This window comes from Mytilus edulis, chromosome 6 (genome assembly GCF_963676685.1).
Source record: "Mytilus edulis chromosome 6, xbMytEdul2.2, whole genome shotgun sequence".
Classification (NCBI taxonomy): Eukaryota; Metazoa; Mollusca; class Bivalvia; order Mytilida; family Mytilidae; genus Mytilus; species Mytilus edulis.
In genome coordinates this window covers 73760468-73777127 of record NC_092349.1, presented here as the reverse complement: position 1 = coordinate 73777127, position 16660 = coordinate 73760468, and positions in this window count along the sequence as shown.

The following is a 16660-nucleotide window of genomic DNA, read 5'->3' as shown; positions in this document are numbered from 1 at the left end:
AGTATTGATTTATATTCAATTCAAACTTGCATTTGATGCATTTTATTACCACATTTTTCAAATTTTATGTTTAGATAGCTTGTTAACGTGAGTGTCATTTTTATAGCATGCAACGGAAAGATCATACATTTTAATATAGAAATTACAGATTATTGCATGGTTTCAATTGAGTATTATATTGCAGTAGTCAAATGAGCAATCACTAAGCTTACTATACGTATTCTTATCCTCGGTGTTTTGAGTATTGTATAAAGGGGTTCTAGAGGTTATATCGATGAGAATTTGAAGACACTGCAGGGGCGGATTCAGGATTTTGGAAAGGGGGGCGAAGTTATTAAATATCGGCGAGCGGAGCGAGGCGAAAAAATTTTGGGACCTTTTTGGGGATAAAAACATAAAGTAAGTGTAATATGCACATTTTATCTGTTCCTTGCGTGGAGCATGTATATTTGTAGTTGCTGTAAAGTGTAAGGGTTGGATATTTTCGATGCTTTATTCTCTCTATTAATTGTCTATGGATCCAAAGCTATGTACTGATAAGTTTGATGTGGGACTTGTCAGTAAAAAAATAGACATGGAAAATTTACGCCGTTTTGATGTAATTTAAGTTATCATAACCTCACAGATTTCTTCTTGTAAACAAGATGTACGCCGAGCTATTCAATGAAATTTACAATACGACCGACACCAGTTGAAAAAGACAAACAAGCAATTTTTATCCAAATGTTTGGTTGATATGTTTCACCCAAAAAAAAATTAAGGGAAGTGAGGGTTTCCAAATCAACCAAAACCTACGAATGAGTCTGAATAGACAACGAATTTATGCATGACGGTCGACAAATGGAGACATAAAGGCCACACCCAGCAGACAGGTTGCAGTCTGGTCTTGAAAAAAGTATTTAATATATCAGTTCCGCGAAACAGACATTCCGGTCAGACATACAAACCCCTGCCACAAAAAAAAAAAATATGCCCGTTTTTATTCATCATGTTGTTTAATGCTAAATAATTCTGTTGGAAATTTTCGTTTCTAATAGCAAAAACAGATTATTGTTTTCAATCCAGTGACGGCCAAAATTTTTGTTTAAGGCAAAAATCAGAGTCATTTTTTTTCTCTCAAATATCTCACACTACATCTCCTCAAGTCAAATGGTTCGTACCTTAGACTTAAAATATATCTAGAGCTTATACTGACTGGGGATCATTACTCAGCTATGTTATTTTAAAATAGGCTGGGGCGATTGGGGTTAAAAATGTTTTCGTAGGTAAATAATATTGCAGTGGAAGTTTTTTTCATGAGAGTGTAATAGTCTATAGAGTATTACTTTTTGTTTGGTGGAATAGTGAAATAAAAGTCAATACGTTCTTGCTCAATCCTGTGTCGCTTTGAAAGTGTCATGATTGTCATCCTCAGCCTAAGCAATGTGTTACTGTAATTTGAATTTCAAAATTACTGAGCGATGTTTTTTCAACGCACTGGTAAACTCCACCATAGCGAATCACATGGCTTTGACAATCAGGGAATTCCAGCGAAAAATATCTTTATAAGTAAAGAATTGTCACATAAAAATTAAATGCTAGAGTACAAGGGGAATGGCAAAGTTCACGAAGTCTAGTCTGATTAATCATTTTACAAAAAAAAAAAAGCCCAAGCAAAAGGGGGGCGTACGCCCTCTACGCCCCCCTCTGGATCCGTCACTGCACTGTCGAAGCAAAAATCGTAGACTACACACAATCCAGACAACAACAAAAAGATAAATATTAGTAAGAGTAAATTGTTCTGCATGAAGAAGTGGAAACCGTGATCGTCAATGGTTGACTTGCAAATATCTTGTGTCAATTCTTAATTGTATTTTTGTTGTTGGTAACTTTTTGATATTTAGTGTTCATTATATACCTTTGATATTTTAATTTCTTACCACCTTCCTTTTTTTAGAATCCAGGCGATTTAAGCTTCAGTTATTGCATAGATACTCTGTCCATTGTCAAATACCACATTTAACCCATTATACTGTATGTCTAAAAATGCATGTTGTCGTTCAGTGGCTGTCTCATTGATATATACCCCATATTTATTCTAATTAAAGCGTGCGTGATTTATAAGGCAACATACCACGGGAATACCAGATATGCTAGCGTGGATATCCAGCCCTCCAACCAGGAGATACTAGCCGAGGGTGTAACGGATAGGATGACATGCATATTCTGTTCTGCAACCACAGAAATACCAACCGCGGATGGTACAGATAAGCTAGCGTTCAAATTCTGTCCTGCAATCAAAATACCAGCCGCGGATAGTACGAATAGGCTAGTGTGCTTATTATGTCCTGCAACCACAGCAATGCCAGCCGATGGTACGGATAGCGGTTAGCGTGCATATCATGTCTTGCAACAACAGGAAAACAGGCTAGGTGGTACGGATAAGCTAGCGTGCATATTCTATTCTACAACTGCGGGAATACTAGCCGGGCGGTGTAGATAGGCTAACATGAGTAATGTTCTTCAAACACGGGAATACCAGCCAGGTGGTATGGATAGTCTGGCGTGCATATCCTACCTTGCAACGACGGGAAAACCAGTCGGATGGTATGGATAGGCTAGCGTGCATATCCTGTCCTGCAACCACGGGAATACCAGTCGGATGGTATAGATAGGCTAGCGTACATACTCTGTCCTGCAATCACTGGAATACCAGCCGGATGGTATGGATAGGCTAGCGTGTATATTCTGTCCTACAATCACGGGAATACCAGCCGGATGGTATGGATAGGCTAGCGTGCATATCCTGTCCTGCAACCACGGGAATACCAGTCGGATGGTATAGATAGGCTAGCGTACATACTCTGTCCTGCAATCACTGAAATACCAGCCGAATGGTATGGATAGGCTAGCGTGTATATTCTGTCCTACAATCACGGGAATACCAACCGGATGGTATGGATAGGCTAGCGTGCATATTATGTCCTGAAACCACGGGAATACCAGCCGGGTGGTACGGATCGGCTAGCGTGCATATTCTGTCCTGCAATAACGGGAATACAAGCCGGTGGCATGGATAGGCTAGTGTGCATATTATGTCCTGAAACCATAGGAATACAAGCCGATGGTATGGATAGGCTACCTTGCATATTCTGTTCTGCAATCACAGGAATATCAGCTGGATGGTATGGATAGGCTAGCGTGCATATCCTGTCCTGCAACCACGGGAATACCAGTCGGATAGTATAGATAGGCTAGCGTACATACTCTGTCCTGCAATCACTGGAATACCAGCCGGATGGTATGGATAGGCTATAGCGTGTATATTCTGTCCTGCAATCACGGGAATACCAGCCGGATGGTATGGATTGCTAGAGTGCATATTCTGTCCTGCAATTACGGGAATACCAGCCGGATGGTATGGATAGGCTAGCGTGTATATTCTGTCCTGCAATCACGGGGATACCAGCCGGATGGTATGGATAGGCTAGCGTGCATATTCTGTCCTGAAACCACGGGAATACCAGCCGGGTGGGATGGATCGGCTAGCCTGCATATTCTGTCCTGCAATCACGGGAATACAAGGCGGTATGAATAGGCTAGCGTGCATATTATGTCCTCAAACCATGGGAATACAAGCCGGTAGTATGGATAGGCTACCATACATATTCTGTTCTGCAATCACGGGAATACAAGCCGGTAGTATGGATAGGCTGGCGTGCATATTATGTCCTGAAACTATGGGAATACAAGCCGGTGGTATGGATAGGCTACCATGCATATTCTGTTCTGCAATCACGGGAATACCAGCCGGTGGTATGGATAGGCTAGCGTACGTGTATATTCTGTCCTGAAACCACGGTAATACAAGCCATGCGTTACGGATATGCTAGCGTGCATATTCTGTTCTGCAACTGCGGGAATATAAGCCAGGTGGTACGGATAAGCAATCGTGCATATTATGTTTTCCAACTGCTGGAATACTTGTAAGCCGGGTAGTACGAATAAGCTGGCGTGCATTTTCTGTTCAGTGTTGCGGGTGTTACGGATAGGCTCTCGAGATAGGCTAGCGTGCATATCCTGTCCTGCAACCACGGGAATAACAGCTAGTTGGTACCGGTACATAATATAGGGTCCTAATATTACAAATTAAAAAGAAATGATGTAAAAAGGAATAAATGAAAATAAAATATAGATAGCGTGGTGTAGTCGTTTGATTAAGGGGTGTCAATTATTTTTATGTCCAGTTGTCTCTCTTTTGACAGCTTTGATAACCGCTAGATATCATAACGGCATTCTCATCTGCTTTGATAACCAATGTTTTGACTAGATATTGTTTTGGCATTTTCCTCTTAAGTCTATAATATCTTACATTGATCTTTCGACACGTAGATTCTAATTACCCGAAAATTACCAGTCGTTATTTATCAAATTCTGAGATACGCAGTTTTGTTCATTTTTAACATCAAATTTGCTAGCTATATCAACTATATATTGTGAGGAACTGAAGTAAGTAACGCTTTGTTCACAATAAAAAAAAAAGGGACGGTGACTACATAATTTTCGTTTGGAACTGTGCATTTTTTGTTTTTGTAAAAATAAATGTACGACAGTATACATGCATTTTTTTTTTGTTCTGCTGTTCCAAATTTAAAGCTGAAATACTAGTATGGATCAGTATGGAGTACACTGAATAATTCGAAAATGCAATTATTATTTGTTTAAAATTTTTTACTTATTTTGTACAGCTGGTCAATTTTTTTTATCATGATTCTGCAGAAAATGATCTTGACCGTTTATCAATAGTTCAAAGATCTCAGTTGTGAAAGTTACTGCGTACAAATCACAAAACTTGCATTTTCTGTCAAATTCATTCATGATATTGTATATCTCTGTAATCTCGCGACCTTGTCACGTGTCAAATCAAATTGTACACAATGTTTCATTTTTATCTAAATTTTAATTCACTGAAACGTTTTATGTATTCTTTTTGATAATTTCAAAATTAAATCATTCAATTTCATGGACATTGAATCCCTAAAGATTGAATAAGTTTCTGTCTGCATGACACGTTCAAGATATTATCTTTGATTCATTCACAAAATCAAGTTAAAAGCACTTTTTGCTCTCAATTAAACATATCAAATAAAAAAGTATATGAATTTAATTTCATATTACTAAAATTTATATTCTACAGCATCGTATCTATTAAAAAAAAATCTTCTAAAACAGACTTGTTAAAATTTTGAAAATAGTTTTTTCTTAAAAATTCTAATTCATAATTTTTTTTTCAGCTTTCGATGTTATGAAATTGGTTATCCTTTTAATTATTTGCATTAAATCAATTGTTTTGATGCAACAAATATTTATGGGATTTGGAATAGTGAGAAAATACTATAAGATATAAAGATATACAACTGCTGTTTGATACACAACGACTATTCTTATTTTTCTTTCTTTTTTGTAATTACTATCAGAAGTGGGTGTAAAATAACAAATGAACCTTTTACAAACTCATTATTCCTTTTAAAATTAAACAAAATCCTAACGAATATATATATACATGTATATACAAATAATTTTGGTACAACATTGTTTTTTCTCTTTTGTTTTGATACTTTTTATAACAGTTGTTGAATCAATACCAAACATTTCTTTGATTTTGTTCTTTCTTTTTTCCCCTGAACGTTGTCTCATACCAAAAGGGAAACACAACTACAAAATAAATGTTTATTTTTAAAATTCTGATTTATTTGGATGAATTGTTTGGGGGATTTTTGTGTATCTGTTTTTAAGACACCAATTCAATATAACGAACTAATTTTTATAGTTCGTTCTTATGTTGTACTGTTATACCACTGTATCAGATTAGGGGAGGGTTGGGATCCCGCTAACATGTTTAATCCCGCCACATTATTTATGTATGTGCCTGTCCCAAGTCAGAAGCCTGTAATTCAGTGGTTGTTGTTTTTTTTTTTATGTGTTACATATTTTAATATAAATAAGGCCGTAATTTGAATAGTTTTACGTTGTCATAATGTGGCCTTTTATAGCTGACTATGCGGTATGGGCTTTGCTCATTGTTGAAGGCTGTACGGGGACCTATAGTTGTTAATGTCTGCGTCATTTTGGTCTCTTGTGGACAGTTGTCTCATTGGCAATCATACCACATCTTTTTTTTTATAATCAGAAAATGCAACACTAAAATTGACATTTATTTCTTAAAATTAGACACAATATTCAAGAGCTTTAATTATACCAGCTACTTTAACAGAGCATATGATAGGACAACTGCAACCAGTGTCTCTAAGATTATTTTTTTTTTGGAAAAATCAATCGTCCTGAAGATGCACGAAATATTTGCCACTGAACGATAAGCAATCATAATCAATCAATCATGAAAAAATCAAGACATGTAATTTTAAGACAAATTTATTACAAAAAAGCAGATGTGTCAAAATAACAAGTATAATATCTTTTTTAATTATGTCACTCAAAGAAATAAACCAGCACACTCCCAATAGTCTGCCCTGGATTTATCAACCAAGCAATATGCTAAAAGCACACGTTTAAATTGCGTCACATTTCTAGTTTGACACTTCGCATGCTGCGTACGTTGACTTTTAATCTGTGAAAAAAACTAATCTGACTTGTGATATAATGATAAATCAACAATAGTGGGAAGTGTTAATATTTTAATCAGTTACACTTTTTGCAATCACAAAACAGCTTCTGGAATTGGATGCGACTGTTATACAAGTGAGCGGGTAAGCTAGCCATAAAACTAGGTTTAATCTACATTTTTTACATAAGTAAATGCCTGTATCAAGTTAGGAATATGACAGTTGTTGCCATTAGATTATAGGGACTTTCAGTTTTGAATTTTACTCGGAGTTTTTTTATAATTTGATTTTTTCCAAGATTAAGCTGACAACAGCATTTCTCTATATGGTTGGTTTACATTCTTACTTTTTTGCCATACTCCACAAATAAACTCACCATAGATACCAAGATTAAAATTCTGTACGTAAAACATGCGTTTTGTCTTCAAAAGACTCATCAGTGACGCTCGTATCAAAAAAGTTTAAAACGCCAAATAAAGTTTGAAATTGAAGAGTATTTAATTCCTGAATCGTTTCAGTTTTGCCAAATACAGCAATATATAATTACAAAAACATAGTCACGAAAATCGTGATTCGGTGGTGGTATTAAATGGTTGTGCGCCTTTGAGAATTGTACCTTTGCTATTGAGTGGCACTGCTATAGTAATTACTTCAAAAGAAATATTTTTCATATTAAATGAAATTCATGCACCAAACCACTCTGCCTGTATATGTATTGTAAAAGCAAGCACCAAAAAAAAAAAAACGTTTAAAGAGACTGAAATGTGACAATGAATTCATATACTCGACTTCGTCTGTTGAGGTTATTGTCCGGGAAAATAAGAAGCAGCAACAGAAGCTTTAGTATAATTTATGAAACACGGCAAACCTATCCAAAATATGAAGTATATATAACTTTTGGTTCCGCGCAACGTATTAGACCTACTTTATGTCGACATATAATTATTTGATTGTCGTGTATGCGCCATTTTGAATTGTCGTTATACATATGCTGCAACCGTTGTCTGTCTGTAAACTTCCATGATTGTCAGGAGATCGTACTGGTTAAGAGCCTCACATACGTTGTGATGGGTAGTAAGTTCTACATAATTTGTCATTTATAGCAACAAAGTGTCGCTTGTACCTTATAACACTGACCATAAATGTCGTTGGTGGCGAGCGACCTCTGTGAGCAGACATCACGGCGAACATCTTGACACTTACACCACATATCCCTCCGAACATCTTGACACTTACACCACAGATCCATCCGAATATCTTTCTCAATATTTCTATAACACATGATAAGATTTATGAAAGTAACTCTTTATACTTATATAAATTTTGCACAGACAGTGCAACTTAGCTATAATGTAAGTCATTGCTGCCAGTTTTATGATAGTGTTATTTAGAGATGAATTGTGAACAAGTTACGATTCACAACAACAAATATCAAGCAATCATCGATATTTAAAAGAGATAAAAAAAAAAGATACTACGTTGTCAGTAATTATAGAAAAACAGACTTTACTGTTGGTTTTCCCATTAACAAGATTATAAGCATAATGGTAATATATATATATAAAAAAAAACATAGCAGAATCGAGAAAGGGACACGAAAAAAAACAACGAACAAAACCAACATAACCATAACGGAAGAAACAAGAAAGGATCATACACAGGACTGCAAAAAGCAAGAACCTAGCAAAAGCATCGAAACAAGAATGGAACCAAAACAGAACAACAGCAAACACGAAAAAGAACATAACAAGAACAGCAAAAAACTAGCGAAAAACCTAAACTGGACAACAAGAATTATGAAAAGACACATGAACAGAACAGCAAAATCAAAAACCAAGAAAAGAACATAGTCAGAACAGCAAAAAAACAGGAGAGAACCTAGCCAGACCACCAACAAACAAGAAAAGAACGTAACTGGAACATCAACAAACAACAAAAAAAAGCCAAAAAAAAAAAAAACAACAAGAAGAACATAAAAAGAACAGCACAAACAAGAATGAAGAAAAAAAAGAACAGCAGATAACAAGAAGTTACCATAAACAGAACAGAAAAAACCAAAGAAATCAAGATCCAAACTATACTAGCAAAAGCAAAGGAAAGAGCCTATATTGTACTACAAAAATAAAAAAAGAAAACATAGCAGAACAGCTGTCTTTTATATTTGTTTTTCGTTTATTCCGTTATTGTTTTGCCTTACTCATGTCGTCAGTATTACTTTTGTATTTTTAACTTGAAATTCAAATCTATTATAACTCGCTTACTGGTAAGAGATAAAAACATACCAAAATCAGAGGTCTTATTGAAAAATTAAATTCCGCCATGCCGGCTTACTGGTCAGAGATAAAAACATACCAAAATCAGAGATCTTTATGAAAATTTAAATTCCGCCATGCCGGCTTACTGGTCAGAGATAAAAACATACCAAAATCAGAGATCTTTATGAAAATTTAAATTCCGCCATGCCGGCTTACTGGTCAGAGATAAAAACACACCAAAATCAGAGATTTTATTGAAAATTTAAATTCCGCCATGCCGGCTTACTGGTCAGAGATAAAAACATACCAAAATCAGAGATCTTTATGAAAATTTAAATTCCGCCATGCCGGCTTACTGGTCAGAGATAAAAACATACCAAAATCAGAGATCTTATTGAAAATTTAAATTCCGCCATGCCGGCTTACTGATCAGAGATAAAAACATACCAAAATCAGAGATCTTATTGAAAATTTAAATTCCGCCATGCCGGCTTACTGGTCAGAGATAAAAACATACCAAAATCAGAGATCTTTATGAAAATTTAAATTCACCCACGCCGGTTTACTGATCAGAGATAAAAACATACCAAAATCAGAGATCTTATTGAAATTTAAATTCCGCCATGCCGGCTTACTGGTCAGAGATAAAAACATACCAAAATCAGAGATCTTATTGAAAATTTAAATTCCGCCACGCCGGCTTACTGGTCAGAGATAAAAACATACCAAAATCAGAGATCTTATTGAAAATTTAAATTCCGCCATGCCGGCTTACTGGTCAGAGATAAAAAAAAAAAAAATACCAAAATCAGAGATCTTATTGAAAATTTAAATTCCGCCATGCCGGCTTACTGGTCAGAGATAAAAACATACCAAAATCAGAGATCTTATTGAAAATTTAAATTCCGTCATGCCGTTCTTTTTTTTTATATAGAAGTTACTACATGTTTTTTGTGTTGTTCATTGTTGAAGTCCCTATGGTTATCTATAGTTGTATTCATATTGGTTATTTGGTTTGTAGAATGTTGTTTCATTGCAAAATATAACACATCTTTTTATTTTTGTTTTTTTTTTTCATTTTCATTCCTTTCAAATGGTTTGTCCTGTTTTTAGGACAAAGAATGTATGGTATTTGTGTCAAATTCAGAGGAAACGACTTTCGGAACCATAAATCTACATTTTAACAAAGGTAATGATTTGCAATGCACATCTTCCTTTAAGATTTTAATTATTTCGAGGTCGTGATTAAAATTAACACCTTTGTGTATTAAAAATTCATGCAGGTATTTATGCACACCATTCAAGTCATATTTTCTTACTGTACAATTTGATTGGATAATTTAACAAAGTCACTGGCATCATTATTTCTCAATAATGGGTGGACACAAACTCAACGGACTTGGTGACTTCTCATAAAATCTCCTAAATAGGAACAGACTGGTGGGAGGTAGTGCTTATAGTTATACCTATGGCGTCGTATTATGACAGCGCTGGTCATATATACTAATGTAAACAGATATATAGGCTCATAATTTACACCATAATTACTTATGTTGTAAACTTATTTGGTCATTTATTTGAAAATTAACAAATTTAGGCGTTCCTGTTGATATAAACGTCACCGTGGTAATAAATTTTGTAACACTTTACTGATGACAGAATATACTATTACTATAATACTATGTTTTTGTTAGTAGTATTTTTTATAAATGCCCCCATTTTACAAAATTTTTATTTTTTCGAAAAACTAAGGATTTTCTTATCCTAGGAGAAGATTACCTGAGTATTTGGCTCAACTTTTTGGAATTTTGGGTCCTCAATGGTCTTCAACTGTTTTGATATGAGCGTCACAAATGAGTCTTATGTAGACGAAACGCGCGTCTGGCGTATTTAATTATAACCCTGGTACCTTTGATAACTATTTTTAATCATACAATTCACATTTAACAAATTTGAGTTGCGTCTAACCATTATAAGTACTCTATGGGAGTAAAATGATGATGAGTACTTCCAAAATCTAAGCGTAGTATGGCTAATTTCCAATTTATCAAAAGTGCTATGTTTTTGTAAAACTTCCTCATTGTTGAAGGCTATTTGGTTGCCTGTAATTATTTGCATCCACTTCGTTTGAACTTTGGTGGATAATTGTCTGATTGGCAATCAAACCAAATATTCTTGTTTTAATTCTAGTATTTTTTTGTAGAACTTTGCCGTAGAACTATATATCCTCCCTTTTTTAATGGCATATATTTTGTCAAGAGTTGATATATAGTTACCGGATGGATGCAGTTGTTTCGATTGTTGCATTGGGATAATTCTAAGCAACAAGAAAAATTTTAAACATGCAAATTATATTGTGTCGTTTTTAAATGTTTTAGTTTTTCGAATTAGCCGTCTATCAGCATTAAAAAAATCATAAAAATTTAGTGGAAAAAGAACAAGTTCATATACTATACATAGAGGACCCAAGTTGTCTGCAAGCCTTCGGCGTGTCTGAAATACGTAGTTAAAAAACAAAGGTAAATCTCCAAAGCCTGACAAAAAGGTCATTAAGAGCAGGAGTCCGCTAAGGAAGAAGGAAAAACCCTAAAAAATAAACTAATATAAGTGGCAAACGTTCCTACATGTCAAACAAACGTTTTGACACTTGACAGTATATAACCAACCAAGGCGTTAAACTACACATATATACTGGTAATAAACACCTTGTCATCGGTAAAAACATGAGAGGTACCGAATCATTCATAAAGAGGTCATTGTTACAGGCGTTGTTTTTCAATGTTTGTTAGTGTTAAATGTCTATGAAAAAACTGAAGACATGACTACAAACATGATTTTCAGAATTATTTCTTTGTAATACAAGTTACTACACCTACTGAACATATGATTATTTACAATGTTGTGGTCATCTCTGTCCGAATTCCCATGCTTTTCTTAGTATGTTTCTTCTATTTTTGTTGATGATTCTTACAAGGTTAATAGTATTTATTCAGGTGTTACTTTTGGATATTACAAAAAGCGTCGGCGACTGAATATGCATGTAGGAATTTACGCAAGACATCTCTTAAATGCCTTAATAGGGTTCCTGATGATTTTCAAATAGACCGTTTTCTATATACCGACTTTGTTTCTAAGTTTAGATATTTTGACAAATGCGGGAAACAACTTGACCCGTGCCTATGAAACCCTTATGAGAATAGCATTTTTGGTGTCCCTAAGCTGTAGGGAATTTTTTTATTTTTAATCACCCATATTGAAAAATATCTTAACTATATATACTTTAGTACACAGTCATACATATTGTCAGAATCCAGCACAATACCCCGTTCTTTTCTTAAATTGCTTTGTAAAGACAAGGACACCATTTTGCTAACATAAGAGTTGTTTTTCAAATCAGAAACACAGCTGCATGGTATTTGGTAAATGTACTACACGAAACAAGTTTTTAAAACTTATTTAATACATCACCTAATTATAAATCGCAGTGCGACGATAGCGATTGCATGAAACAGAAGGAATGAAAGTTGACATCCCTGCACAAGTCCCCTGATATTGACGTATTAGTATAAATAATCGATTATCACAGCGCATGGTTAATACTTTTACTAATGAATGTGAGAAGAGATTACATTTTACTCCCTATGTATATTTAAGGTGGTATCCAATACTTTCACTAAAATTAATTTGGCTCGTTTAATTTTCATAAAATTTCGACAAAGCATTTACTTTGACCCTTTAAAAAAAGTATAAAAAATTTAAAAAATATAATCTAACCATTTTATCAGAAAAATTACACTGGTTATATAGCAGTTTGACAAACACCAATTTTGATCATTGGGAAGCTCTAATATTCCCTTTACAACACAACGTAATTAAAACGTTTAGATTTTACAGAGTTATCTCCCTGTAGTGTTAGGTACCACCTTAACACGCAGCATCAATTATATTTGCTTTGAACTAGAATTTTCGTGTTTGATAAAACGGAAAGAAACAAAAGACAATGATAAAAACCCACATGAGTATTGATACATTGCACAAAATGTGCATCGTTCTTTGTTACTCCGTTGTAGCATCCAAAACAGATATGCATGCTCTGATATAGCCTGGGGTCCTGGCTAATCTTGTCAGTAAATAGTTTTATAAATTGACCTTACGACGCGCAGCTAGATATCGGGCCGGGATACCAGGCTAGCTCTGATATTGTTGCATTTGATATTCATTTTCACTATAGTTTATAACAGTGATCATAACTAAAATATAGAAAAAAACTGCTGAAAGAAATTTATAAATTGACTTATACGGAGTAAAAAAATCTCACAGTTCGACCAATACCACAAATCGTGCATCTTGTACGCTTAAATCTTCCTTCTAAATCGGTCACATTCTGAAATTAATAGCCAAGAATATCATAGTGTCATCATTGATCGCTTGTTCAGAGAAAAAAAATAAAACAACAAAAGTACCGAACTCTTTGGAAAATTAAAAACGAAAAAGCCCCATATCAAATGGTAACATTGGGATATATAAAAATATGGTATACTTTTGTATAACATTTATTGTCGGGGTGAAGATGGTATAATGATAAAAATGGGGAATTAACAATGTGAAAACTGAAGTCACGGTCGCCGGTGTATTAGTAGTGTTTTGCTTGAAGTTTATTGTCCACCCGCAACAGTTTCTAGAACAAAAAACCACTCCATGTGTAGCGGATTTTGTTGTTTCTGAAGAATCGTTAGTTTCAAGTTTAATAAAGTACTTGGTACATAAGAAATATACGGGGTTTTTTTTTGGAGAAAATATTTATAGGTAAAATCAAAATATTTTGTGAGTTATTTAACAAAATTAACTGTTGAAATAAAATATAAAAAAATGCTGAATTATAACGTTTGGTTTATAATTCGAATCCTCCATTATTTATTAATATTAATCTATATATTTCCTGTTTAGTGATAGGTGTACAGTGATAAGGGTTTCGTATGTTAAAAGTGTGCAGTTTTCTTTTGAATGTGTCTTTAAAAAGTAATACGTTCTTAGTAAAACAAAAGGTATAAATGTAGCTTATAAAGATAAGAAGCGTTTATATACATCTATTCGCCAAGGTTGAATGAAACAGTGGCGGATCCAGCAATTTTAAAAAGGGGGGTTCCCAACCCAGAATAAAAAGGGGGTGTTCCAACTATATGCTCCCATTCATTGATCGTCCAACCCCGGACCCCCCCTCTCTGGATCCGCCACTGATGAAAGTTTTTTTTGTTTAAACACCATTTATTTACATCGCTCTCCGCAAAATACGTTAAACAGTAATACAAATCCCAACGTAGTCTTCTATAGCGAAGTAATTTATCGTTGATGAGGTATACATTGAGTGATGCCTGAGAGAAGATAATGGTTAGATAAATATCTTCCCTTGTGGTTTACCATGGTGACATTTGTCAGATACAGTCGACATTTAGGAGAATTGGCGACGAGTCAGCCGACTTTAATAATAAATTGGGCGAGATATTTTTCTCTGATATTAAATATTAATACTTCAACAGGACAAGATAATAATAATAATCTGTTAAGATAAATTTTCAAGGATAATTACCGCAAAAGTCTTATTTCAGGCAAATACGACTGATTTCCCTTTTTTTTTTTTTTAATCGAGAAGATCTTTATGTGATACATAAATGTTGTAAATAACAATAGTTTCCGCCTTTGTTTATTGAAAGTTTAAAAAAATATTTTAAACACAGTGATGCAAATAATCAAAAAAGAAAATATGTATTCTTAATTCATACAACATTTATATTTGATTTATAAACATAGCATACAAAAACACTGAGGAAAAAAAATAACATTTTGTCTAACATCAATGTTTCATAAGTTATGTTGATGCAAAAGTGATGTGTTATTTGGCAGCGGTATTTCAATTTCTGAATTAAACACTGAATTGCACGGGAATTTTGTTCTTGGTCCTTAAAACATAAAATAACTTGGGGCTGAGTAGCTTTCTTCGTGATTATTTTTTCTGCATGTAAAAATAGAAATCTAAATTTTAGAAGAAATGTAGATTTCTATAATATGCATGGAAAACTTTTTAATTTTGATCCATAGGTGTGCAATATGTTTTGTTGAAATATTGTTACTGTGTAATTTTATTTTAAAGCATATAGCTCGATAATCTGCCTAAGCACTTTGATATTTTTTTCGAAGTGGAAATGAAGGAGCGATATTACTTTTTATCATTTGCTTTAGATGTTAAATCCATGTATGCGGGAATAGATAATTTAAAGTCAAAGATATATATTTAAAATAATTGTAGATAAAGTAATTTACAATCGAAAAAAAAATTATTTATCAAAAATTAAGAACAAACACATTGAACATAAGAATATCAGTTTCTGAATCAAAAATTTCTAACACAGCCCATAATCATTTTTCAAAAAAATATTTAAAAATTATTGGTTGTGATTGTTATCGCCATTGCATTGCAGTCGATAGTAAAACATAAAGCTATTGATTGGTTGATGTAATTATACATCACCGAGGGTGACGTTAATGGGATGCCAGAGGCTTTCCGAACAGGCGCCAGTGTAGAACTCATAAACCGGGAAACACTGGATTATTTCCACACTAAAATTAGAGGTCAAACAAGTCCACACGTAAACTGTCAACCATATTCATTTAGCATTAACATTGACAAGATCTTCTCTAACAAATAATTATTGTCTTTCTGAAAAGTGGGATCTAAAAACATGGAAGACAACAAGTCTATGCCTAATTCATCACGTCAAGTTTAACAGATTCGAAGTGCAAGAATAAAGTTTCAGACATAAAAGGGTCATCTTCAATTTGTAAAATTGTAGTAAGAAGTTTAGAATTCGTGTAATGTAAGGATGTCACGTTTTACAAAGAACAATTTACAACTCTTTTAATGTATTAATCATAAAGAATAAAAATATATGTTTTTGTAGAATCTTACATGGAAAATGTATGAAAATTAAGGGTTTCTTGGTGCTAAATTGAAAGCTAACAAAGGTCACCAAGTGCATCCTTTTTATAAAACGATTTGAAACATTTTATTATTTATAACATAATTACAATTTTGTGTATTGTCATTTTATATTTTGTCAAACATACACATTTTTGTTAAGTCTTTTAGTACCTAATGAACGCTCGTAAAATAACCATTATGCAATGTTTTACATTGATTTTAACAATTTTCTTTGAACATAATATATTTTTATTTTACGCAATAAATAATTATACAATATTAATCATCTCACCGAATTCGGTACTATTTATAGTTCATGTTTTACTGTAAAAGAAGTCCCAGATGACTCAATGTTGTTTCCCCAAAAATAAGCGTCTGGTAGATCACGTGATTTATGGTAAGCTCACACAACATCTCCAGACGCTACAAGCACTCTTTTCCAGTGGCATTATAATTTTTAAAGTCCGAAATCGTTTTTTCTGATTTCTTCCAAATTTCCCGCCCTTTATTGCTCTCGAACCAATTGTGTAATGTGTTTTTGTCCTAAATGTGTTCGAACTTTTTGTTACTGAACATGCGTAATCAATTAATTTTAAGTTATTAGCTTTAATTTAAGAAACTTTGATTTGATAAACTACTTATTATATAATCATTTCCAACCAAAAACAAACCAACCGTTGAACATCTTATATTTATATAGCAAGTATTCAGTGAAAAAGCCATAGTGAATATTCCTTGTTTAATTATAAACAGATTACCAAAAAGTAGTTGGTAACTTTTTACTCTTTTAGTTATAAAAATAAAAATATAACAATTAAAAGAAATGA